At 45.1% G+C, this 26,017-nt stretch overlaps 1 protein-coding gene across 6 annotated transcripts in view; it reads left to right on the plus strand.

Annotated features, from left to right (window-relative positions):
- The window catches only part of TIAM1 (TIAM Rac1 associated GEF 1), a 192,936-nt gene that overhangs the window by 29,246 nt on the left and 137,673 nt on the right, over nucleotides 1-26,017 (plus strand). For 3 of the 6 annotated variants that reach the window (XM_057410171.1, XM_057410177.1, XM_057410173.1), the window contains exon 2: nucleotides 8,640-8,979. The exons of the other annotated variants lie outside the window; for them this stretch is intronic. The gene's annotated coding sequence lies outside the window, so the exon portion shown is untranslated. The remainder of the gene's footprint in view (nucleotides 1-8,639; nucleotides 8,980-26,017) is intronic. 6 annotated transcript variants of the gene reach the window in all.

A 26,017-nucleotide genomic window follows, 5' to 3' on the forward strand; every position in this document is an offset into this window, starting at 1 on the left:
ATGGCATGCCTACCAGGATACCTGCTGATGGGGAGCTGGAAAGGAGAGGCTGCAGGGCACCATGGATGCAGAAACACAGGTTGGACTATTTTTACCCTCTGATTAATTCTAACTGATTATTTGAATTATCAGTCTATTGAAAGTCCCTGCACTCCTGGCTGGGAAAGTAATTATGTACCCATTAGGTTTCATAGGACATTGTGGTTTTCCCTAATAAAACCCAATGAGTGTTTCTAAAGGCTGTTCTTGTTCAATGCGGTCCTTTGGGCCTCTGCAAGTGCTAGGGTGGAGGATGTTGCCTTTCATCCATGGGTTGTGTTAGATGTTTGGGGTCACAACCCCTGTAAAGCTGGTAGGTGAGCACAGCAGGGTTTCTGCTCTCAGCTCTGCTGGGTTGCAGCCCTAACACCTCTCAGACGTGGGTGCAATTCCCTGGCAGCGTGAGCATGCAGGTCTGGCGCCTCAACTCTTATCTTCTCATGCTGGCAGTTGCACAGGAGCTCGTTCTGAAGCAGGAGGCAATTAATATTGCAGGTCAGGAGGTGTATGAGCTGTGTTGGAGCTGCAGCAAGGCTTCTTTAAGGGGTTTTCATATGTGGCACGAGTATTACTGACACTTTTGATAGAGGTGTGGGAAGGTTAGTCTCACTTGCTTCCTATGCTTGCACCTCCACCTGGGATCTGTCCACAGTACTCTGTTGACTTTTGGCCATTTCTAAACTAGCTTTAAAAAGTGTCTGGAGCACAAATGGGTCGCTTAGCAACCCACTTCTGCTGAGGGTTGCTGGGGAATGGGTCAGAGATTAACAATTATGCACAATCGAGGTTAAAAATGCAGCACGGTCGCAGCGTCGCTGCTCTGGCGGCTGGGGTATTTCAGCGTTACCGTGCTGGGATTTACGGCGGTGTAGTAAACTTGTGACAGTTGTGGTTCTGACCTCATGAACATGATGATGCAAGACTTCAAATGTGTTATGAAATTGGACTGAAGTATTTTTTCTTTACTGGTATATTACAAAAAAAAAAACCACCAAACCAAACTAAAAAACGTTAAATAACCATCAGATGAGTAACGTAGGCATGATATATGTTTCACATGTATTTTTACCCTGAAGGCTCTGGGCCTTTCCGTGGCCATATGACTTCTCAAACAAACAGAAATAGATCACAGAAGAGAGTGGAAAATGGAGAGTCTAGCCATAGAGCAGGAAGGGAGAGGGAAGGTGGGTTTCTGGTTTTGGTCACCTACCTGAACATTGATGCACTGTTCCTCCAGGCAAGGAAACAACAAATGCCACATTAGCTTGATGAGTATATTTTTTTGAGTCTTATTTTGGCAACATGATCATTTTCCTAAGTCCTTGGTGATGCATTGTTTTCTGGATGAAGAGATTCTTGGCAGCGTTTTCTCCTTTTACAGAGTAGAAAAGGAGGTGGCTTGGGTGTGATTGCTTTTACCCTAATAAATGTCCCAGTACTTACAATTTCTGCAGGAACATACAGTGAGACTATAAGTCATTAAAACAGGGTTCCATCTCTTAGATGTTTTTATAACTATTTTATAACTATTTTCTTCTTTGTTTAATTAACCCTTCTTTTCAGCCTTATCCTACCCCAGTGGTCATCCCAAACTCGAGAAATAAGAATCAGCTGACAATGCCTCTTCAGCAGTCACAGGAAGCACTGAAATCCAGGAGCTCTGACTGGAGGTGATCTATACTCCTAATCTTCAGTCACTGTCTGAAGCTGACAGTGTCATGGGCAGGTGGGCAGCTCTTTTCCTTTGCTTCCCTGACCTTTTTTCTTCCTGTTTCCACTGAATAGGCTTATTCCCTGCCAACTTAAAAAATACATATTTATTTTTTAAAGGTCCCTTTCAGGCTAATATTACTCATCTTACTCACCTGCCACCACTGGTCAAGGAGAAAAATTATCTTGATGCCCCTTTCCACTTAAACATACTTTCCTTAAATATACTTTACATTGTTGGCTCTTTATTGCTTTGGATTAAGTGGTAAAATCCATACTTGAGACATTGCAGAAGCTTTTAGTTGTCAATTAAGGATTGTTAATATGCAAGACAATGCCACACCACAGAGGCTGCTAGGGTAGGAAATGAGATCCATCATCTGTTGTTAGAGCTGCAGGATAACTTTAGGTCAGCAAAAATCAGTTACTGCGACTGGCTTTGGGCAAAAATTCCTCATCAGTATTCTGAGAGAGTGCGGGGTGGGATGGGGATGGAAGTAGGCAAAGCTGAGCAGCACTGGGGTTCCTCCCATCCTTGTACTGCAGTGTTGATTTGGGGCATCTTTTGAATCCCTTAGCTCTTGCAGTCACTTCAGTGTCTCCTAACTGCAGAAAAGACCATGCTTAAACTCAATAGCTTGGACTACATTTGTACAAATCAAATTAATATTCAGTTTCAGGCTATCTGCTACCTGCTTCCACAGGCCAAAGATTTTTCCTTCTTTCCTGGCTTCTTGATTAGTGCTTTAATTTCTGCCTTGTGAGGCTTTTCCTGGCTTTTCTTGTTTGCTTGCCACCAGAAACTTATCTTTGCACTGACCTACCTGAAGGAGGTGGTTGCATGAGGAGTGCCTGCTCCTGGTTGTGGTGGTACCAATACACTTGGGCAATTCTGCTGCTGGGTTGAGTTGGCAGTGAGTGCTGCTCACTGCCCGTACCCTGCATGGAAACCATTTGTGTCCTCACCATCCTAGGGTGAGATGGGAGTTTTAACCCAATAAACTCCCTCTTTATTGGAAAGAAATGGGATGCTGCCACTGCTGCCTGACATGTTCCCTGCTTCCTTTCAGGGGTGTGTCATACTTTATTAAGGCTTTCCATCTTCTCCAGAACAGGTCCAGACTTTTGTGAGCAAGCGCTCTGTGGCTTGCAGCATGGGCTGGCTGGGGTGCTTGTGATGAAAGGTCTGCTGCCCATTTACCTGCAGCTGTATGCTGCTTGCTCGATAGCTGATGTGAGCTTTCTGCCTTTATTCCCTGCACTGGAAGGCCTAGGAATATCAGGGCTGGGGGATGGCAGGGAGCAGGAGCATTTCCTGCGGTCTGTTATGGCTCAGCAGGGAAGGGAGACCAGCTGAACAATGAATTATGTATCTCCTCTTTATTTACTTCAAGAGTGTTTCTCCACCTTGGGAAGTTCAAAAGATTATTCTGTGTGCTGCTTTCTGACAGCAATCAAGCTGTCAGTGTTAGTGGTTACGTTAGTGTTGTTTCTGCCTCTCATGGCATTCATTTTTGAAAAAGAATTGGTGTGGCTTGGCTTGGTTTGGCGTGGGGGCTTTGATTTGAAATGAATAGTGGCAACTATGTTATTGAAAAATGAATTGATTACATTGAAAAGCTTGTGTTTGTTTCTAGTAGCAGCGCTAGGGTTATGCCACAAATAGAACTAAAGCAGAATCATGCGAGATGCAGGTGTTTGCCCCTTCTGGCTCTTACCATGCTGTGCTGCACTGCTGTTTGCATGTGTTGTCTTATGATTGCTCTTTGCTGGTGGTGAAGCCAGCTCCCTGCACAGTGGCTCCTGCTCACATGGGGCACCAGCATGGGTGGCAGCAGGGGTTGCCATGTTATCCCAGGTGGCCTTTCCCCGGGTTCCCACTGTCCAGTGTGTCCTGTGCGGGCTCCCCAGGCAGCACTTGGCCTCCCCTCGGCATTGACTTGTTGGATATGGCTTTGGATTTGCCTTTGCGCCAGTGGTGGTGAAAGCCCTGCCTCCAGGCAAAGAGATGCCTACAAAAGGGCTGCACCTGGGTTAACGGCTGCTCCCCTGGAGTCCTGCTTTTTGGACCATTTTTGCCTGTTGCTAGTTGCTTTATGTGCTCATTAAAAGTAGTGGGAATTCATGGGCAAAAGGGAAGATAGAAAATGTAACTCTGAGTAAGCTCTAATAGATTTCTAGATGAAAACCTTCTTGACATATTTCTATATTCAAGATTTATAATCTAATCATTTCTTCACTTGCACAGCAGGGACTAAAATGTAGTTATTTACATACAGGGAACATTAAACAGCCTCCTTTTTAAACCATATGTGAACGTAAAATCCAACAACCACTGCTGAGTAATGGGTATCCATGAAAGATGAGAATAAAAATAAAGCAGAAACAAACATAATGAAAAGGTATTATTGCAAGAAGTAGCTGTGACAGCAGCATATTATATCCCTATACTGAACCAAAAATATGACCCTGTAAATCTGTATCCTCTTGCCTCTTTAGTTAGCACTGTACACACCGAACATGTGCAGATGAACCCATTTGTATTCCTCTCTAGTTTTAATGAGTTCGTGGGGGCTTTGTGATGCCTTACTGCTTTGCCACGAGGATCTAGAGGATGGCATGCCATGTTAGTCCAGGCTTCTTTGTACTTGTCGTTGCTCCTTTGGGGCAGTTGTGATCCCTCAGAAACCTGAAGTCTTTCTTTAATTTCCTGACAGCTAACTTTGGGGCTGGCTTGATTGCTCTGTGTACTAACCTCCCAGCCAGTGTAATGCCTGCCTGTTGTCTGAGATGCAGTGCCAGGTAGCTGGCTCCTGAAATGGCTATGGTCATGGTCCTGCAGGAATTAGGATTAATTTGTCCAGGTGTTGAGACACATTCCTGTGACTGTATTGCCTGGACTGCGATGCTGCCTGCAGTGTTGGCATGAGCACCTTGGAATTGCCATAGTTACTGTGGATATCAGGAACTGCTGTGGCTATTGCCAGGCTGCTGCAGTGTTAAGGGTATGTGCTTTGGATGTTTTAATTTTGAGATTGGCAAAGGGACTAGGGACTGTTGGTGTTTTTTCCTTCCTCTTTTGGATAAAAATATATGGAGGGGCATCTTTGGAGAAATCACTGCTCTTTCTATATCATATGAAGTAAACACATGTAGAGGCTTTCCCTAAAATACTGGGTTTATGCATTCTCTGCATTGGTTGCTTAGTTTCTTGAAATATGCAGTTTATGTTCCTGTCTTTTAACATTTCTAATACTAATTACAAACAGGAACTTGAAAATCATGGAATCACAGAATTGTTTGGGTTGGAAGGGACCTTAAAGGTCACACAGTTCTACCCCACGTGCCATGGGCACGGACGCCTTACACTAGACCAGGTTGCCCTGGTTTTGAACACTTTCAGGGGTGGGGCAATCACAGCTTCTCTGGGCAAACTGTTCCAGTGTCTCACCATCCTCATAGTGAAGATTTATTTCCTAATATCTAAATCTCCTTTCTGTCAGTTTAACGCTGTTGCCTCTTGTCTTGTCACTACATGCTCTTGTCAAAAAGTTCCTCTCCAGTTTTCTTGTAGGCCCCCTTTCAGTACTGGAAGGCTGCTGTCAGGTCTTCCCTGAGCCTTCTCGAGGCTGAGCAAGCCTGACTCTCTCAGCCTGTTTCCAGAGGAGAGATGCTGCAGCCCTCAAATAAGGAATATGATTCCCTAATTAAGGGTAAGCATTCCCAAATGGGTGCAACTACATCCTGAAGAAGCTGTGCTTATCCCATTGGCATGTTTTGATAATAGGTCTAGATACTGGCTCTCAACATGCAGGTTAGATACAGAAAACTGTTAGTTGTGAGAAATAAATTTCCTTCCGATAAATGCACATCTGTCTTCTCATTGCTGGAGTCCTCTGGTGATGGTGAGCCTGAGGAGAGTAACTTTTGTTGGTTTTTAGGATGAAAGGAGAAGCTAATTTCTGTGATACAGGGGGATAAGACAGTGAGTTTCTGTCACAGAACCAAACCACTGTTCTTACTACCAAAACACTGTTTCTGCTGCGTTTTAACAAAATACTGTACCTTGCATTTCTCTTATCTTTTAACCCTCTGCATTCCTGAAGATAGAGCGATGAGAAATGTGGATGGCAGTAGGCTTAAGAAATGTTTTGTTCTTAAATCCCCACTATTTTTCAGTAGGATTTCAGAAATCTCTACAGTATTTTAATTTGGTTTGTCAAAGTATAATTACCATGAATGAGGTAAGAAACTAATTTAAACACAGCAAGTGTAGTGGAGAATCCAATTTTCAGAAATCAGTGGCAATGTAATTGGAGTCATTAAGTGCTGACTTTGGTAATTAAGAGATGTTTTTTGATGTTTCAGGTTTGTGTTGCTAGTCATCTGTGGAGAGGGTAGAAAAATATTTTCCGCTCTGTGAAACTAGTCACTTCCCTATACCCATGTAGGCATGAACACTGCCCAGCAGCTTGAGTGAACCTGCAGTGTTTGAGATCTACTTGCTTGGGTCCCAAGCTCCTTGTCCCTCCCTGCCCACAATGGGGAACATATGGGAGCACGTTTTGGGGCCATCCTGTGTGTGAAGCTGGCACTGCCTCTGCTGGGCAACCTCTTATGCTGGGGCATGGAGGAGCCCCTGGGGTTGTACCCTGTGCCAGGACACCCTCAGGGTGGAAAAATCTGGTTGTAGCTGAGCAGGCATGGGCTTCAGCGGCTCCATGTCTGGTCTTGGCCAGGGAGGGCAGTTTGGCTGCCCCTGGCTCTTCTCTGGTCCAGGGGAACTGCTTGGCATAGGAGCTGGACCAGTGCAGGAGCCAGTCTGTCTCAAAACAGGACGTGCCCACGCTCAGCCAAGGTTTTGGTAGCACGATGAGCAGCTACCAAGAGGCATTGCTTCATTGATGGATGATGCCGTGCAGTGTCGTGTCACAGAATGCAGAGCAAAAGCAAGTCCTTTATGATAATGTTCAGGAGGAGGATTTTTCTAAGCCAGAGATAGATGCCCAGCTCCTTAACCTATCATCCTTTCAAACTTCGATCTTGGATTGCAGGTCCATCTTGATAAAATAACTGGATCTCTCTGCAGACTTAGAAGTGCTGTTAAAAATTATTCATCAAAGAAATCAGTGGTACAAGTGTATTCTTGTCACTTCTTGTTTGCAGAATTATCAGTAAGAAGCTGGGATGTTATGGATTTTTAACTCCTGCAGTTCAACCAAGATGCTCAGCACGCTTTTGTTGTGATAATGGAGAAACCGTAAAACACCCCTGACATGCTGATAGTTATCATCATATAAACCAAGCCTTATGTTTACTTTCCTATTAAAAATGCTAATTTTCCAGAGCAATGGCATTCACAAGGGTTTTTTTCTTTCATTTTGTTGTTTTCCAAACCCCCAGATATTGCTGTTACTCGGGCCTCCAGCATGGAAGCTGATGTGATAGTTTTCGTGCTTTTGAGCTTTCACACCCACAAACAAATCCATCGGCAGCTGAGATCTCTTGCTCTGTGTTTGAGTTTGTAATTATCTTCTGGCCCAGCAGAAGCCAGAGCTCGGCCAGGAAGTGGCTTAAAATGTTTTTTTTTTAAACCTTAGCCGTGCTGGTTTCTGAGGGGTGTGGAAACCACCATCAGTTTAAACATTTGTTTTAATCAGAAATCCCTTTTCTGTAGCCGCAGTGTTTTTCACAGTGCCTCGCAAAATTGCGTTGCCCTTACCTTCCCAGGGGTTCTGACCTTTAAAGCTGAACGGGCAGTTTCTCATGCGCTTGCTCATGTTTGTGCTTGATGTGGGGCATACTCTGAAGAGCAGGAGCCACTCTTTGGAGCTGGGCACCTGGTGAGGTTGAGCAGCTGGGGACAGGCACCCTGAGGGAGTGCTCAGGGGAGCAGCCTCTGCCACCCAGCCACGTTCAGAGGAAATAATTGTGGTGTCCCTCCCCTGTCCCTTTGCAGCCGTGTGGTTTTCTGGATGACACACTCAGAATACCTGGCAATGGCTGAATGTGGTGTGACAAAAGTCGGAGAAGCGTGTTAAATAGCTAGAACAGGTTGGAGAAATCATGCTGAGCTTTACTGACCAAACTGACTAGAAAGGGCTGTCTCTTTGCTGCTTTTGTGTGTGGTGATGGGGGAGTTCCAGGCTGGGGTGTGAGCTGGGCTTTCTGTAGCTTGCTGTCCCTGTCTCACAGGCACTGGGCACCCAACTAAGCTCCTGCTTGCAGTTCCAGATTAGGGGAGTAATGAGGATACACTTTGCTTTAGGCATAACTTCTTTCCTGTTACTTTTCCACTCCCTGTTTCCTTTTGTTTTATTTCTTCAGGCAGCCTGTGTTACTGCCTAATTGGATTACTAGGTCACTTTCTGACTGGCTATGGGCTGTATGGGACTGGGATCAGTCCCTGAGTCTTAGCAGTTTGGGGAGCTAATGTAGGCTGGCAGTCAGCAAAGCCACTACAGTCCCATGGAGCCTCAGTGGAAAATGGCTTTTCCTGCCTAACTCCCCAATGGCCACACAAAGGGTCAGATCCATTGCTTTGTTTCACCTGGCTTTTTAGTTTTAGGGAGGAAAAATTAAAGAAGTGTTTGCTTTCAGGTGTGCCGTGTGGTTCATAGCCCTCAAGGAGTCCTGGCTGCCTTCTGGGAAACAAACACATCTAAACGTAAAACCTTGGACGTGGTTCAGGTGTCTGCGTATTAGAGAGGAATAGCTCTTACTTAAAAAGTGTGCTCTGTATCTTAAACAAAATACCTCTTTGCCGTTTCCATGGCAAGCTCTCCTTCATAATTGAATAACAGTCATAAATGGTTACATAAAACACAAGCAAAACGCGGCACTGTAGCTGAAGGCTGCACTTGTCAGCTCTATGTTTGCTCTTTGCGCAGGGGAGCGTGCTGGTACCTGAAGGCGAGGCTTGACCCAGGGCGCAGCCGTTTGGTGCATCAGCCCTGCACCCTGGTTGCTGGAACCCAGCTCCCCGGAGAGGCTACTTGTGGTTGTCCCAGAGCATCCTCACAACTGGTCTCCAGACCCTTCTGCTAAGGAGAAGCCAACTGGAGGAAACGTGAAGGCCAAAATCTGTTAATGGGACTACACAGATTAAAGCACAGACCTTCTCTTTTGAGGTACCTCTCTGCAGATAGTACTGTCAAACTCGATTGTTCTGGAGCTGCTATATTCGCCTAGAAGCTGTTAGACCTTTGAAAAACAAGAGATCTTGCCAAGGTGAGTACACGTGTCTGCCCATGTTTTTAAAACTTCCTTTTATTTAATTATGTGACTGAAGTGTTCTCAGGAAAGAAAAGAATAAAGCTTTGCTATTTCTGGGACAAGAGCTTCTGTGCTGTTCTACCCTTAGGATTTTACAGTCAAGTGTGTGGGTGTCTGTTGTGTCCCCATCCTGTGTACCCCCCTCCCCATTTCTGTGCCTCTTGAATTATGAGGGTTTGAGTCTCTGCTTAAAATTTGTCACATGGACCCAGCAGCTGTTAAAAAACAAAACCCACAGCAAAAAAACAACCAAACAACCATCACAAAAAAACCCAACCTTGGAAAACCCCAGGTGTGAGGTACACCTCAAGGTTTTGATGCGAAGCTTGGCAAAGCTGTATTCCCACTGGTGGAGGTCCTTGCAAGGAGGTGGTGTCTCCTCCCAGGCAAGAGGGTGTTCATCTCTTGCACCTGGTACATGCATCACTGACCTGTGCCGAGGGCTGGTCTGCCTGCACCCTACCCTCCTGCCTGGTGTGGGTCCCTGTCAGTGAGAAACCCCAACATTGCCAGTGGGTTTCCCAGCTAGAGGCAAAGGTCCCAGGGGTATGGCTGGGAGGACAGGGCAGAGCTGCCAGGCTTAGCTGTGTGCGTGGCATGCAACCAGCCATGTGCGCAGTGCCCGTGCTGCCCTGACCTTGCCTGTCACTGCATGGGATGCTGACCCCCAGATCTTCACCTGTGGGGCCTGAGGTGGGTGTAGATGCAGTGTTCTGGGTTTATCACTTACAGAAGCACTGCACATGCGGGTGGGTGACACCAAAGTATTCCCTGTGTCCACACACCTTTCATGTCGGATTGGCAGCACGTCCAGGGACATTATGTCATCTTGGAAAGACTCCATGTGACAAGAGTACTTGTGGCTGTTGTTTTGCTGCTTCTCTCTCCCCATAGCACCATTGATTTGCAGGCAGTGGCTGCTTCTCCAGCCCTGTGCTGTTGGCGCTTCCCAATTGCTGCACATATGGTGTGTGAAACTACGCAGTGCTTGTCGGCCCGCGTGGCACTGGCAGCAGCAGTGCTAGCTAGCAGCAGAGTGGCAGACTGAACTCTGCATCTTCCCCTCTCCTCCGGAGGGAGGGGGTGAGAGTTTTTGTTCTTTTGTTCGTCTGAGTTCATCATGTTGGAAATAAACCCACTGCCTGTGTGCGGCGGAGGAGGGGCGGGGGGAGAGGAAGGGATACAGGGAGGTGACAGCAAAGCTGTCATCTTGCTTTGCTCCATCCAGGGAGCAAGATGCAGTGGGGTTTCCGAATTCCTGCTTCAGCAGTGGGTGCAAATTGCCCCCATGCTGACAAATAGGGCCTGAGCATCTTGATGGGACGCCTGTGATGCTGACGTCTGCATGCAGTGTGTCTCTGTGCCTTGGGTTCCTGGTGAGCTGGCCCTCTGATGGAGGATTTGGGATTCTTCCATGGCTGTCACTGGTCCCTGTACCCATTCAGGTGTGCGTGCTTGTTCCTGCTCCTGCACTCTGGTAAGGTGAAGGTGGCTCTTGATGGTCTCCACTTCTTAAGGTGGTTGGTCCCTACATGTGGCACCAGGGGCTGGGTGGGCAGGGAAGTGTGAAGCAAGAGGTTTGTAGCCTTGGAGCTGCTCTGTAATCATCACCCCTCCTTTTTGTGGGGGAAGAAAAGGAGGGAGGTGGGGAAGGAGGATGGATGGTTTTGCCTCCATCCATCTTGTGGCCAGTTGTGGTCCTTCTGCAGTGCTGCATGTCCCTGGGGCACCAACATCCCCCATGGCAGAAGGCAGCCCTGGGGCTATCTGGGGGCTCTGGAGGATGTCACCGTGTCAGCTCTTAGCTGTGGCATTTTCTGTGCATCTTCAAAGCATGGAGGCCTTGTTTGTTTCTGATGAAAGCTGAAACCTTGCTGAAAAGGGAGCATCCTCTGAGGATGCTCCTGGCTCTGGACATGTCTGAGAGGGACTGCTTCCTCCACCCGCCACCCTTCACCTTTTTCTGATTTTTCCCTTGGGTTTTTGCTAACTGTGAAGCCACTAATGTGAAATGAAGGCATGGAAATTTCATATTGTAGCAATTAATCAGCCCTCCCTAATACTTTCCAGCTGTAAATTGCCAGCGCTAACAGATGTGTGCTGTTGCAGCCTAGCAGCTGATCCTGCCAGGGGCCTATGGTGGGCTATGTTTGGTTGGTTACGTGTCCTAGGCAAGCCATAGCGCACCCCTACGCAAGTGTAGAGCTCTGATTAGTTTAACAGAAAGTTTCCAGTTATTAGTTAAAAACGTTTCTAGTAATTTCTTTTCCCTCCTGTACTTAAGTGAAACTAAAATAGAAAAGGTGCTTCATTGTCACAGGACAGCCAGTGCGAGCTTTGGCTTGGTCTCTGCAGCGCGTGAGAGCTGGTCAGTAAACTCCTGTTTGATTTTTGCTGTGGGCCATACACGCAGATCTTGTCAAGGATTTAGGGAAAAAAAAAGACCCGAGGAATTTTCGCTTTAACAATGCCTTGTTGCACAGAACAAGGGATTTTTTTGCCCTCTGGCATCCCCAAGTCAGAGACTTCCATGTAGCAGAGGTCAGGATCTGGGGAGGGAGGGGGGGGACATTGGTTCAGGCTGCACCCCGCTGATGTGACTTGTCGAGTGTAATCTGTACAAAGCGGTGCTGTTCCCATCTGCCCTGTGCCTGCTGGATGTAGCTGGCTGGTGCTTTTTGATTAAAATGTTGCAGGGAAGGGAAAATGAGGAAGAAACTAAGCGCATTTCCTATCTTCGGTTTTTAGGAGACACTTAAGGGAGTACACTTGGATGAGTAAGGGCAGAGGCGAATTGCAAAAAGCACTTACTAAACTTGTCTGGGGATTTCAGCCCTGTAGTTTGGAGCATGAAAGCTGGGCTTTTCTTTAAGAAACAGCAATAAAAGCTGACAAGCCTAAAGACCCAGATTAGTTTAGAAACCCTGTAGCTGGGGGAGGAGGGGTGGAAACAGAAGTGCAGCGACTCAGACTGACCTTTCCATCAACTCCACTGCTCTTCCAAAGCGACATGTGGCATCCAAGCTGTGGTAGAACTGTGAGGTCCTCCACGTGGCACGGGGCAGGCTGTATCTCAGGCACAGGGTCTCTCACATGCTCCCCGAATGGCACTGGGCCTCCATGTGCTGGCATGGGCTGAGGCCGTCTGTCAGCCTGGCCGATCGGCGTGGTGTGGTGCTGCTGGAGTAGCGGTGCCAGAATCTGTCCTGAAAGTGCTGATGGAGGCACAGAGGCTATTTTGCAATGCGTAGCAGCTCTTTTGTGCAACTCGGAGAAGTTGGCTCGCAGTTATACGCGCTGTCTGACGCGGAGCGGTGGCTGTTATAAGGGATTTAATTATCCTGATGACCCAAAGTAACGAAAGGAACAGGCCTGTTCATGTCGAGCCGTGATGCTGACCGTGGTTACTTCGCTTCCCTCTTCCCTTCTCCTCCCTCTTCTCCAGTGTAAAGCTACAAAGTGAAAGATGATGCCAGTATTCCCCTTTCCCAGGCTGCTATATACAATTGTTTCTATGGTCTTTGTTTATATAGATCTAGGGCAGATTAAAATGTCTTTCAAAATCGGAATACTTGTCAGAAGGCTGGGTAAGCCTGTGTCTGTATCCCTTCAGAAATATTTTGGGTACCTCCTGGTACCTTCCATCCTCCTTCCCTAACCTTGTATTTGTGCAGCTATGCATTTTCTGTTCTCCCCACAAGCTTCCCAGTCCTCTAGGGAAATTTTAACCATTTATACAGTCTAGTAAAGCTACAGGCATGTTCTGTCCCAGTATTTATTAACCCATTCCCTTCAGCGGGAAGCAGAGAAGAGAAGCCAGCTGATCTGTCTGTGGGGCCCCTTGGAGGGAGACGAGGACCTTAATGCGGGTGAATGGTTTTAACCATAGCAAGGTGGGTCCTTTCCATAAACTGCTGGCCTGCCTGGAATGACAGTGACTGAAGGAACGCTACAGGTTTGGGGAGATGTAGTGGGGCTGCCCGGAAGGAAACGATGCTGTGGGAAATAAAAACTGGGTCTTCACATTCCCTGTCTGATCTTTGTCAATAGGATGGGTCTCCTGACTACAATGGATTTCACTTGGATTAGAGATTATCTTCCCCTTTAGTCTTTTCTGTACGGGTTGGTCATTGTGTGACCAAACTTGCTCCTGAAGTTGTTTAAAAAAAGCTCTACATTGTGGTACATGTATATGTTCATATACAAATATCACATGTGCATATATATTGTAATTTATAATGTCATTTTATCAGTTTAAGAGGCTATGGTATTACTTTTGTTCCAGTGTTTTTACCTGTGTAGAATGGGACTATTTACTGACAAATTTGTTGAAGTCTTTCTCATGCTTTTCAGTTGATGATTTAAGTAAAAAAAAGCTTTCTTTAGGAGCATGTCAGAGAAATCCTGTTCTGAAAAGCTGTTTGGTTTCTTAGCATGTGCACATGTGTTTTTCTCGTTACGCTCTTAGGTTTCAATGGTATTTAAGCCCCATTTTTCAAAATTGAGTTATTTGGAAGCATTAGACTCTTCAACAGTACCTAAAGTGAACCACACTGTTCATTAAACTGCTGCATGTGTGTACCCACATGCACAGTATGGTCCTTACAGGGCCTGAGCAGGATTTTTGGATCGCTGCAGAAGCTTGGGAGTGCCTTATTCTTGCTTGTGCTTTGCCTCCAAGTGGTGCAGGTGCCTCGGCTGGAGCTCACGCAGCAGAACACACTGTGGATATGGAGAATTGCCAGGTATTTGTGACTGGCTAGGGAAATATCAAGCAGTCCCATTTGAAGAAGTTTTTGGAAGGCAGCTGGAAGAGAGTACAGAACCTTGTGTTTGGTGTTATGGTTGATAAGGTTTTAAAGGCAGCTGCAGTTTAAGCTCTGAATAGTTCAGCGAGGTCCTTATCTTTACTTGGCCAAATGCTCTGTCGAGTAAAAGTTGATTTGTTTCCTGAGCAGAGGAGCAAAACAAGGGCTGCTGCATTAGCTCTGAGTGGCATTGGAGCTCTGCATGTTCAGTAAAAGCAGGAAGGGCTTGCTGCCTGGTTTGGTGTCCTGGCCTGTCCCTTGGAGGCCCATGAGTATACCTTCTGCCATGGCTGTGCCACCCCTCTGGGCAGGGACAACCCTTGCAAAGGATCCCTATATCACACACATGTATGTGAGGAATCTGCAGCCCAAAGGTAAATGTGTCAGGATGACCTTCATCTGAAAACTGCTCTTTCATAAAGCCAGAGAGCTGGGGGTGCGTTGTGTTGGTACAGAAGAATGAATTGATGTCTCTTACATTGACTGGTTCATGGTTATTTCAGTGAAGAGAGCTGCAACCCCTGCTGACCAGAAGCCTGTGAAATGTGGCCAGGACTGCGATGGAGGTGCCTGCCCCACTGAATGTCCATCCATCAGCTGTGGCAGAGGTTTCTGCTTCAGTCTTTGTGCTCATTCTGCTCCTAGCTTCACTCCTACCAATTATATCAGTAATCTTTAAACCTGGTGGCTGTGTGAATTTCACTTAGTTCATGGTCTCTGCAGTGCTCAAGTCTCTCTTCAGTTTGAACCTTTTTATATCAGAAGTCAAAATGGAGGAAAAAAGCACACTAATTCAGTTTTAATGCCAAGGTTGTGTTGGGAGTACTGCCTGTTACCAGTGAGGTGCGCTTAAGTTCGGCTAAATGTTGGTAGGCACTGTTCATTTCACTGTGAGGCCTAGGTGAGATTATTATATAAGCCTCTCCTCAACAGTTTAATAAATATTCTCATTTGTGAGATACTATTTTAATTAGAAGCTTTCTTCTGACATGCAAAGGACTCAGCTACTAAGCATGATGGTTTACTAAGCTTGGTCTGCATGCTTTCTTATAATCTCAGTTGAGTTCAGCAGATACCACAGTAAAGTATATACAACCTTTTCCAGTTTGTATCATCCAAAGCTCGTGTTCCTAAACATCAGCATGCAGGTTTCCATTCTTCACTGTTCCTGGAGACAATGGAAAATAGCTTATGCCCCCCCCCCCCTCCTTGTCCCTTTTTTTACCATCTTTGCCCTGTTAACTTTCAAAGGCATTTCTTGGGCTGAAAGTTTAGAATTTGGGTAGAAAAACTGTCATGGTCTTTTATAAAATACGTAAGATTATCCAGATGTGTAACAGGTTGATGTGAACTGAGGCTCCAGTAATTTTGCAAATGAGAAGATAGCCATGCATACAGCTCCCAGAAAACTGATCCATCAATTATTTGTGGATTTTTTTAGCATCTGGAATGATTTATTAATTTTGCAGGAGACTTAATGTGCAATTGAGGGTTTACTGCTTTGCTTCTTTGTGCTTCACTGCCTTGTGTAAAAGACAAATAATATTGGTACAAGAGAGCTGTATGAAGAAATGCTTATAATTTAGTAGAGATATGCTCTGCATAAGGTACTGTTTAGATATAGTTAATCCTGCCTTGGGGGCAGCAGGATGCCTTGTACAACCTTTTGAAATGCCTTTCAAGCCTGTGATCTGAGCTCCGTTGGCTCAAAACAACCAGGCGTGTTTCGTGTAGGAGTTTAGCTGAGTCTTGATGGAAGCTGTAACCATATTTCTCTATAGCATGGTGTTTCATTTGATTTCTTGTGTTACCCTGGTTAGTCATCTCTCATCTTAATTTTTCCTCCTCTCCTGACTTGCAAACCAGATTCTGCTTGGCGGATGGGGTGTATCATTACAAGAATTTGCCTTAGCAACCAGATAGGTTTCCAAAAATAGCTTATCCTGTCGTTTCAGAGCATCTCTGAACCTCAGGATGTTGTACTGCAATCTCTCTGAGCAGCTGAAGGCTGTCGTTTTGTTTCTTGTGGTCAGACAAACATAAACCGTGCCATGAGTGGACTTGACTTTGTGCACAGATTGATGCTATTTGAGACATGAGAGAAATTCCTGCAATGTTTACGAGCTGAAGAAAAATGCCTTTGAAGCCAAAGTATTTCTTATGTGTATCCATGTGTATGATTTTGTTTACAGTGTGTTATCTGAACAGTCATCTGCTCAGTGAGCACCTGATCTTGAAAGATGTGTAATGCCTGGGTCGGCCATGCCAGGGTTGAAATTATCTACTTAAGTGGCTGCCCTTGGACCTTTTGCCTCTGGTACCTGGAGCAGCCTGGCAGCATGCTTCCTTGGCTGAGGAGTGGGATGGCCAGCTAATGAGGTCTTTCTTTTATGGCAACATGGGTACACAAGTCTCTGCTACTATTTGGGTTTTGTGCCAGGCAACACTGGAAATATTTAAAGATACCTTTGGAGTGTGGCCATTTTCTTTTCCCTGTCTCTCTAGTTTAAAAAATTCCAGTATTTGGGATATCGTTGCGTTTCCTTAGCACAGCAGGAACATAAGAATATATGTGTTCAGCTGCTGATCATCATCTGCTGTGGCAATGCTTTTTGCAATGATTATCTTTTCATTGCTTTTGGAGGACATTATGGTTCTTGGTGTGTTGTTCCATTCTTGTTTCCTGATTATCAGCTTCAGTTCTCCAAATCCTTCCCTCTAGCCATCTCCTTTTATTGCTATATTTAAAACTATCCCTTGCAGTTCATATATTTCTTTTAAAATCTTTCCCTAGATGTTTTTCTTCTTAGTGCAAACTCAGAATGAGGAATTTTAAATAACTTGAACTTGCCTAGCTTTTAGTTGCAGTTGCCTTGAAAATGTAAATGCTCTTCTATAAGACCTGAAGAAATCAGAAATATCCTCACTATGCTTGGGTTTAAAACTCGATTTGATTCAGAGAGGGAGTAAAGAAGCCGCTCTGGACTTGAATGATGAGTATTGCCTTGGCAGTGATCAGGAGGCTCAGCTGGAAAGTGGAAGCCCGAGTTCAGATTCCTTCTCTTCTTCCCAAGACATGTCTGATTCTTCCAGGTGAATGGCCATGGCGTGATGGGTCTTCTTGGATTTCTTTTCTCCTTTGAAAAGAAACTTTCATCCCTCAACAGAAAGACTCTTCATATAAAAAATATTTTTGCAGCTCTTGTTTCCTGGTATTGTTTTTGACAGTTACCTTCTTCTGTTGCTGGTTTGCCTGGAGGGGTGCAGCAACTCGAACCTGCAGGTGCAGCTCAGCCTGTGAGCAAAATTGATGAGTTTGACAATAGAACTCATTGCAATGTACATTTTGGGGGTGTGTGTGGGGAGCAATCATGGAATATAGAGTGCTGAAATACCAAGTATGAAGCTCTTTGTGCAGTCACAGAGCATATTTACTCCACAAATTTCTCCCTGCACTGTCTCCAGGGAGCAGCCGTGTTTTGAAGGGATGGTTTCTCTTGCCTGGGCTTGCTTGTGTGCTAAGGGAAATAGCTCTCAAAGTAACTTGGCTGTTTAAACAGCTTAGCCCTCATCTTGAAAGAGAAGAACAGGTGTGTTCAATGAAAAAATAAAATCCAGGCAAGATGTGCTAGATACTGGCTTCTATTTAGTGTCACATGAACCAGTATTATACTAAATCCATTTTTTGTCACGCCCATATGCCTCCTTTTGTGGCAGACTTTGCTGAAGAGTCAGCTGATTCTCTGGATGTTTTGCTGAGAGGCCTCTTTGGCTTTATCTGCTGAGAATCTTGAACATGAATTTCATGGTGCAAAAGGATGGCAGTGAGAAATGACATTACAGGCTTGGACCAAAGCCAAATGACATCCATGGAAAATTCTTAAACTTGTGTTGGTGGGCTCTCTATTGTGTCCAGAATGGCTTAATTTGTTTCATGTTGGCCAGTGTAAATCGCTTTTAGATGATACAAAGAATGATGATCTTATGCTCGTTTTTCTTTTCAGTATGATAGCTCTGGGTCAGAAGAGCATCTGCTGTTAGAAACTGAGGAAGGGAGACAAATGCATAGTACCCGAGGGCTTTGCTTCTGATTTGATCAAGCTGTACCATGCAAGCTTTTCTTACTTTTCTCTTTGCAAAATACCATATGCTTATCTATCTATCTATCTATCTATCTATCTATCTATCTATCTATCTATCTATCTGTCAATATTTCTTTACAATACAGTTGTGACCTGTTAAAAAAAAAAAACTCAAAAACCAAAAACCCAACCCAAAACCCAGAAGCGAATTAAAACAGTGGCAGGTTATTCAGTTTGAATGAGTGATGACATGCAAGATATAGGTTCTCAGGGGCAAGAAGTTATGTAGATTGTTAGTATAGAAGATGAAGGATTGCTTAGATTAAAGTGGGATGCCAGACAGAAGCATTACACAAAGAGGGTTTTTTCATTATTTGCATTCTCTAGTGTATTCTATATTCTCTAGCGTATTCTTGCCAACTTCATTTCCAGAAGTTTATATACATTATCTGCTTTTCGTTCCAAACAATCTAACACTTATTACTAGTTTCATGAGTTGTTGTTTCAAGGGGGAAAAATCTGTACAAAGCTGCCTGTAGCTTTGAGTTCTGCTCTGGCACCATACCATATAGAGTATATGCCATCTGCGTCAAAAAGGATGATTGAAAAATAAAAAATGATGCATATCAGCCAAGTCTTAGTTTTCTTAAAGTCATTTACGGTCATGAAAATCTTTCTGAAGAGTGTTCCTGAGGCTTCTCTGTTGGTAAGATGACTTTTAACCCTTAACCCCACAGTGGAGCGAGAAAGTGAGGCTCATGTTTTCAAAGTGGTAATGTTCATGTTGCTGCCCTGTAAGCTATTATGGCTACAGGCATCTCCGATGCTGCCTGGGGACCTGTCCATCCCCACCCCTCCTGGAAAGCCCCTGTGCTCTGCCACTCAACACACAGCGATGGAGATGGGAAGAATCGGTACAGTCAGGGCCAGGTTGTCCCTGAACCATGTAGCTCCATGGGGTCCTGGAGAACTACACCATCACCCCTGATAGCACCACGTATATGGGTCCTGGGTGAAGAAGGGCAGAGAAAGCAGAGTTACCCAGGTCACTCCTCTGCAGAAACTGAGGCATGGTGGGGCTCGTGCACATGTTTGTGAAACAGCCTGAGAGGGTAAAGCTGGAATGTGGGGAGATGGAGGTGGGCATCTTCTGCGCTGGGGAGTTTCTAGGGTCTCTTCCCAGCATCATTCCCCAAGATGAGGAGACTGTGCCAAAAATGAAATGAAAAGGAAATGTTCTAAGGCTTCGCAGAAAGAAATGTCTTGATGAGGAATTACTCTGCTTATAGGTTGTGTGCTTGCAGCCTTATAAATGATGGATGGAAAGACTGTATTGAACTTAATTAAAAATAAATAGAGGAATCACTGCAGTGCTGTAACATTGTTTTCCATGCTCACCTCTTTCTTTTTTTGAATTATGCTTGATTGTTCCAATTGATTGCAATTGTGAGAGCTAATTTTAGTGCATAAATTTTATAATGGAAGACTGCCAAGTGTCTGTGTAATGGAGGATAACAACTGCACAGAATTTGGTACAGGGTATGCTTGTCTTCCTTTCTCCAACCTAGTGTTATTTGTATATTGCATATATATATATATATATATATATATATATGGAAATATATGCCTATATATCTTCAGTTTTCTCAAAGAAGAAAATAGAACTAAATCCTCCTGTGAAAACAGAGGAGCAATTCACAGACTGTGATGATTTTAAGGACAAGCTGAATTTAATACTGATGATAAAGTGATCATTGCCTTAGTTTTAGGACAAATACCAAAACCAACTGAGTTAATTTTTAAACTTTGCATGATGGAACAGAGGGTAAGCGGTGTTGTTCCAGTCTTAAACATATTGGATTTGTTTCCTAGCTGCTGAAGTTAAAAACCAGCATATGGGTATATAGATCTGGGCCCTTAGACAATGTCATGGACGGTTTCGTAGGAGCCTGGTCCAATTTCCATGGAGTTCAATGTCAGGACTTGCAGGGAGAGGAGGTTTAGTTGCCACAGGATAAAAATCAAAGATTTATTTCTGAGTGAGGTGTTAACTTGGGAATCAATGTTTCTACATGCAGATTTTCATATATCCTGGATTCAAGATAAAGTATATTTGGGGCTGTTTTGTAGGGCTTTCAGTCTTCCAGGTGCATTTGGCAGAAAAGGAAGAAGTCTGAAGGGGTAAAGAGGACTTGAAGAGCGCAGATGGGTTTGGGGTGTTTAAAGCTTTTTGGGTACTCAAATAACTAGGTGAGTTCTCTTGTAAGGTAAGGTACTAAAACTCATTGGAACTCATGTCGTTTTTCTCCCACAGGTTTTTGGTGTCTCCTCTCATTTGTTTTTCACACTGTGATTCCAGTTGCGATTTGTCTTACATGCTTGTTTAAAAACAAGTAACATTTTCAAGCACCCATTATACAAACATTTGTCTTGGTTATCCTTCCAGAGTTAGTCACAGATGTAAGTTTTGGCAAAGTTAGGGCTAAGAATGGTGATAGGTGGAGAATCCACCTTCTTGAAACATCAGCTGGCTCTTTTGTGTTGGTTTTGGGCATTTTTAGTTCAGCCTGGTGCCATACGGGTTTTACTTAAGGACATAGCTTGTCCCTGCAAAAGCATCTTTAAAAAGGATAGAACAGTTTAAATATGCTCAAGAGAATTAATTAAAGTGCCTTTCAATTGGAAGGGAATGAGAGTTGGTTTCTTTTCCTCCCTCAAAACAAAGCTCCAGCATCGCGAAACATTTTGCATCAATTACAAAAGGAACTTCAGTACATTTTTCTAAAACAAGGAATGTGCCAACTGCATCTGCTAGGTGTGGGAGTGACATTTCAAAATCCCACTGACAGTCGCATTATCAAAGTAGACATCATCTCTCTCTTACTGGTGCTAGCTGAAGATCTCCCCACTTTTGGGGGGCAAAATTGTCCCTTTGAAAAATGCCGGAGGAAGGCACAATTACCTTTGGGTCTGAAACAGGACAGACCCTGCAATTCTCTACCATGGTAAAATTTGCTTCCTACAGGAAAGCAAACTTCAGGGCACCTTGTCCTTAACTACATCTCGGCCCATGCCAAGAGGGATTCCCAAATTTTGTTTGCCAGGTCTGTTTGGTAAAGACGCCTTGACTTCTTGGTGAGGCTGAAGAGGTAGCCACAGTACTCAGTGCTACCACCCTGATGTTGGTGGACCCGGTAGTGCAGTCAGTCCTTCTGCTCTTGCTGCCTGTGGCTGGACACTGGGGCTCAGCCTCCAGCCCACATGCCTGCGTCCAGTTTGTGCATAAGACATGGGTAGCTCCAGCCTCTTCAGGAGGCTGTTAAAATGACTGTCAAACCCTCCACGTTTAAATGGCATTTTTACATAATCCAGCCCTCTTTGCCCTATGAAAGGGGACTGAAGAAAGGGAAAATTATGAAATATTTATTGAGCCATGAGGACTTTCACTGTTGGTTTATATTTACAAGCTTGTTCAGGTGATAGGATAATAATACATTATGTGGCAGTGATGTTCCTCAGTCTTAAGCAGTCCTAATTATCTACTTACGTATATTATGGTTTTCTTTGGTAGATTTCTAGTCGCATTGCAGAAAATGGCCTTTGATGCCATATCTGCATTAATAGGAATCAGCTGTGATTCTTTGAGGAGTAAAATGTTGCAGCAACTGTCACACTGTGGAGCTGCAGCAGAGCTGAGGAGAACACCTGTGTAGCGTGCTGTCAAGTGAGCAGTGCTGTTTCCCGTTCTAGTCTTTGTATGTTGTTGCAAAAAGATGACAGAATCATCGGATTGTGTAGGTTAGAAGAGCTTTGTGGTCCCACCTCCCTCTCAAAAAGCATTTACAAGCATTTTTGTACGTGTGTGTATGTGTATGAACAGTGATCTAGTGCAGAATCATAGAATAGTTAGGGTTGGAAAGGACCTTAAGATCATCTAGTTCCAACCCCCCTGCCATGGGCAGGATCATGCATGTTGCCACCTTGTTTGATGCTGTTGCACATGTTCTGAGAGGATTTATTTGCCACATTGGTCTGGAAGGGATGGGCTCACTCCTGTGAAAGCTCAGATCTCGCAGCCCTATCATATAGAAAGCAGCAACATGAACTGGAAGAAGGTGTCTTTGGAGAAACTGAAGCAAAGAGTGAGTCTGAAGGAAGAGAAAGGCTGCGCAGGCACAGAGAAAATAGTATTGGCAATGTAGCAAACAGCATCATAGAATGCCAAAGCCATGAACAAGATCAGGAGACAAACAGCAGTAATGAAAGAGAGCTAGTGACGCCAGAGGCTGATTTGAAGGCAAAGGTGGAAATACAAGCAGAGGGGAGGTTTCCCTCTTTGATCTATTTGATGTGTAGATTCATAGAAACTTGAGGACAGAGCAGTGGCGGTGATGATCATCTGCCTGTGGCTCTCCTTTGAGAGGGGATCTTCCAGAGGAACCTGTGAAAGCAAGTTCGTGTATGAGCTTGTTCAGCCAGGAGGCATTTCTGCAAGGGCTGCTTTTGCTCTTGAGAATCACTTGCAGAACAGAAGACAAAGGTAAAGACCCCGATCTAGTCTGTTCTTACACATAACAGCGGTCACGGCACATCACGTACTTCTCCCCGAGGCATGTGATGCTTCAGTTCAAGTTGTGGCGTATCTGAAGACATTCAGCTTCTTTCACCATGGCCTTGTCTGATGTCAGCCAGTCGTGACCCTGGACGAGCCCCTCCAGCACCGCGTTACTTCTGTGTTGGAAACACGTGCTCGGTTTGGCGTACACGGTGTGCATGTGGTAATGCCAGCGCTAGCTGGAGGTTCTGCCATTCTGATGTGGTAGCAAGGCAGGGATCTGGCAAAGAAAGGGGTTTATGGCTGTTGCTGTCACTGTCTTGTTGCCCAGCACCTGTGCTGTGGTACTGCCTGGAGGCCCTCTCAGAGCGGGGCTGTGCAGGCATGTGGCTGCAGGGGGAATGATGTTGGGAATGGTGATGGCTGTGGAGCCATGAGGAAGGCAGGCAGTGTGGAGAGAGCTGGGCCATAGGTGAAGCAGACAGTGAAGAGCTGGCACCTTGGGGAGGTGTGGAGGAGGGCCTGAGGAAAGCAGACATGGCAGCGGCATGTGGCCAGCAGCCAGGCGAGGCAAGGACTGTATCTGCAGACTGATGTCTGGATTTAGGTATAGGCTGTGTTTTAAATAAAACCATTCAACATACACTCGATGGTTATTTTTTTCTCTTCTCCTGTGACTTTTATACACTCCTAAACTTTACAGTGTTTGAATACCACAGTGCAGTTAATAGTGCTGGGTGACCGGGGGGGAAGCAGGGGAAGGAAGAGGGCATGGGGATCAGTGCTGCTTGGAGGACGAGACAAAGGCTGGGATTGTAGGGTGGTGGGAATGTGCCAGATGAGAGAGGGAAAGGCAGAGGATGGGAAACGGATGTTGGAAGTGGTGGGTCAGAGGTGAGGGGCTGCTAAAGGCATATCTCATGTCCAGCTGTGGGGACACAGCAAAATAGCATGGTTAAAGGAGATCACCATGCTGCAAGAGTGGAGAGAAGATGCCGCTCAGCAGAATAGGCTGGGATTGTTCCTAGGTACCTCATAGCCTTTAACTAATTTTTGGTAGGGCAATGTTGTAGTGAAACTCTGGATTAGTTAATGGAAATGGCTCATTGTGGAGTGGGATGCTGTGGTTGCAGGACAAGGTCGGATGTTCCCCGCAGGTACTGCAGCCAAACCAGCAATTCGCCTTAGAGGCTGGTTGGGAAAAACACAGAAGCAACTGTTCTGAGCAGCGTTGGTGGTGTTGAGGGAGCATGGCTGGAGGTGCTTGCAGCTTGTTCCCTGTTTCTCTTGGCTTACTTTTCAGAGAAAAAATAAAAACATAAAGTTACTTTCTCAAGCATCTGGGTGGGTTTGGTTTTTTTTTTTCCTTAATGTTCTGGAGCTGAGTTGCTGTTGAAAGGGACAGTGCTATCGCACCTCTTCATTTGCTGGGCCCTGCGTTCCTGCTGCCTTGTTTGTGTCTACCAGCACTTCCAGGCCACATGGCTAAAAAATGACCTGGTATCATCAGATGCACTTTTGGGCAGCCTGATTTGACTGACATGTGGGTGCAGCCATGCTCAAATGGCATGAACGAAGCATTGGGAATGTACAGCCCTGGGTTATGCTGTCCCTTTCATGGTCTTGGTTTGAACTAATAGTGAGAATGTGCTCTAAGTGACATCTCCTGCCCTTCAGTTTTAGTATTACTGTCAATGTTTGGTTGGTGGTGTGCTACACTTTGTGGATCTCATTTGTCTTAATCCTTCCTTTCCTCTCAGTGTACGTTCCAGTTAGTGCTCCTTGAGCGGAGCTGCTGCAAGACAAGTCAAAAACATCTGCAAGTGTCACAGTTACATTAATGCATGTACATAAAGGGCAAGTTTCTCGAGAGCAGTGCCTGCTCCATGGTCTGTTCCTGGGCTACAGCGTCAGACCTGCTGAGAGCTGCTTATTTAGAAAGCTGGCTGATGTTCTCACGGAGATAGAGCTGTCTTGCTGGCAAATGCTGCATAGCCAGGGTTTAGACTTGCTTGTAATGACTAAACTATGAGTTGTCAAGAATGTGTTGGAGGTGTAATATGAGGAAAAAATGGGATGAGGTAAGAGACAGGTCTTGGGCAAGAGCACAGAAGGGCATACCGCTGTGAGAGAGAGAGGGGATATCCCTGGCAGGTGAGTGGCAAAACAGCATTAAAACAGGGTTTCACTATTAGATGTAGAAGATGTTGATTCAAGAAATGTATACATATATCATGGAGGATAGGCCTGTAGGAACACTTGGAATAAATGAAACAGAAGTGTTACTTCTGTCTAACTATGCGAGAGGTGGGTGTGTTGTTGAGACATGGAGACACCTTCACGGTGGCTCAGTTTGCTGACAAAAGCAGTGAGTTGGCATGGATAGTGCTGGGTATGGGAAGGGCCATGGATGGCTGGTGGTGCCCATGAGGGAAGAATGTACATGCAGTCTGGGGGATCAGAGGCAGAAGAGAGCAGGACAGGATGATTTCTCCCTGCCCGTAGCTTGGTATGCTGGTGTGGTTTTACCCTGCCATCCCAGCCCCAAGTTCTAGGCAAGTCACTGAAATATAGAAGGTGGGTTTTACCATCCGTGCATGTGTCTGTGTTTCTTGTTTTCCCATCATTTTGTCCTTTGCCTTCTCTGCTCTTGGGAGCTCCCCTTCTGACTGCTCTGCTCTAGATGGGCGCGTTGCTCTTTAGCGTGTTAGACTCTTACTACCATCACTTCTGAAGTGACCCCAATGCTTACGAGCATGGCACAGGTTCCTTCAGCACTGTGCTCCTCAGGAGGTGATTGAATGGACCCCTGGATGGCACAAGTTGCCCTTTTGATAGCATTGCTTAGATGTGGGATGCTAGGGAGACAACATAACCAGCTCTTTCCACTGCAGTTCAGAGGGATGGCTATTAAAAGCTGAACGAGAAGCTTGACAGAGTAGTGCGAGCTGCTTGATGGCTGCTTTTTTTCCAGATTTAAAGCAAGATAGGAGAAGCAGTTGGACATGACCTGTTCTATAGCCTGAGATAATTTCTGCACTGGCAGACAGGGAAAGAGATAAAACAGTGGAGAGCTAAGATCTAAATCTCTTCTGTACAAATGCTAGGAGCATATGTAATTGGATTGTTGAATTGGAGTTACATGTTTTTGAGGATAAGTACTGTATGATGATACCATACTGTTACAGCCATTCTAAAAACAGAAAATAGGACTGGGGATTTACAGTAGTTGCTGGGGATGCTTGGGTTTCACTAGGACCTTTTGGAATAATGGAAGAGAAGAAAAGGCCTTTGTAGATAAGACAAAATGGATCCCTAAGAAAGCTGGAGCTGTTCTTGAGGGGAGTCTTGGGAGGAGAAAGCAGGAATGCTCTGACTTCAGTCTAGTCAAGTATCACAGATTTTTCTTACACAAAATATAAAAGTAAGGAAAATTTGTAGATCTTCTAGCCAAACTTTGGTTAATTTACATGGAAAAATTACATCTCTTTAAAAAACATTTCCATTTTTTCTTCAGTGGACCTTTCGAGAGACACATTAGAAACTGC

This window comes from Pezoporus wallicus, unplaced genomic scaffold (assembly GCF_028554395.1).
Source record: "Pezoporus wallicus isolate ANWC-B61680 ecotype Strahan unplaced genomic scaffold, APGP_CSIRO_Pwel_v1 contig_7011, whole genome shotgun sequence".
In the NCBI taxonomy this organism is placed as follows: Eukaryota; Metazoa; Chordata; class Aves; order Psittaciformes; family Psittacidae; genus Pezoporus; species Pezoporus wallicus.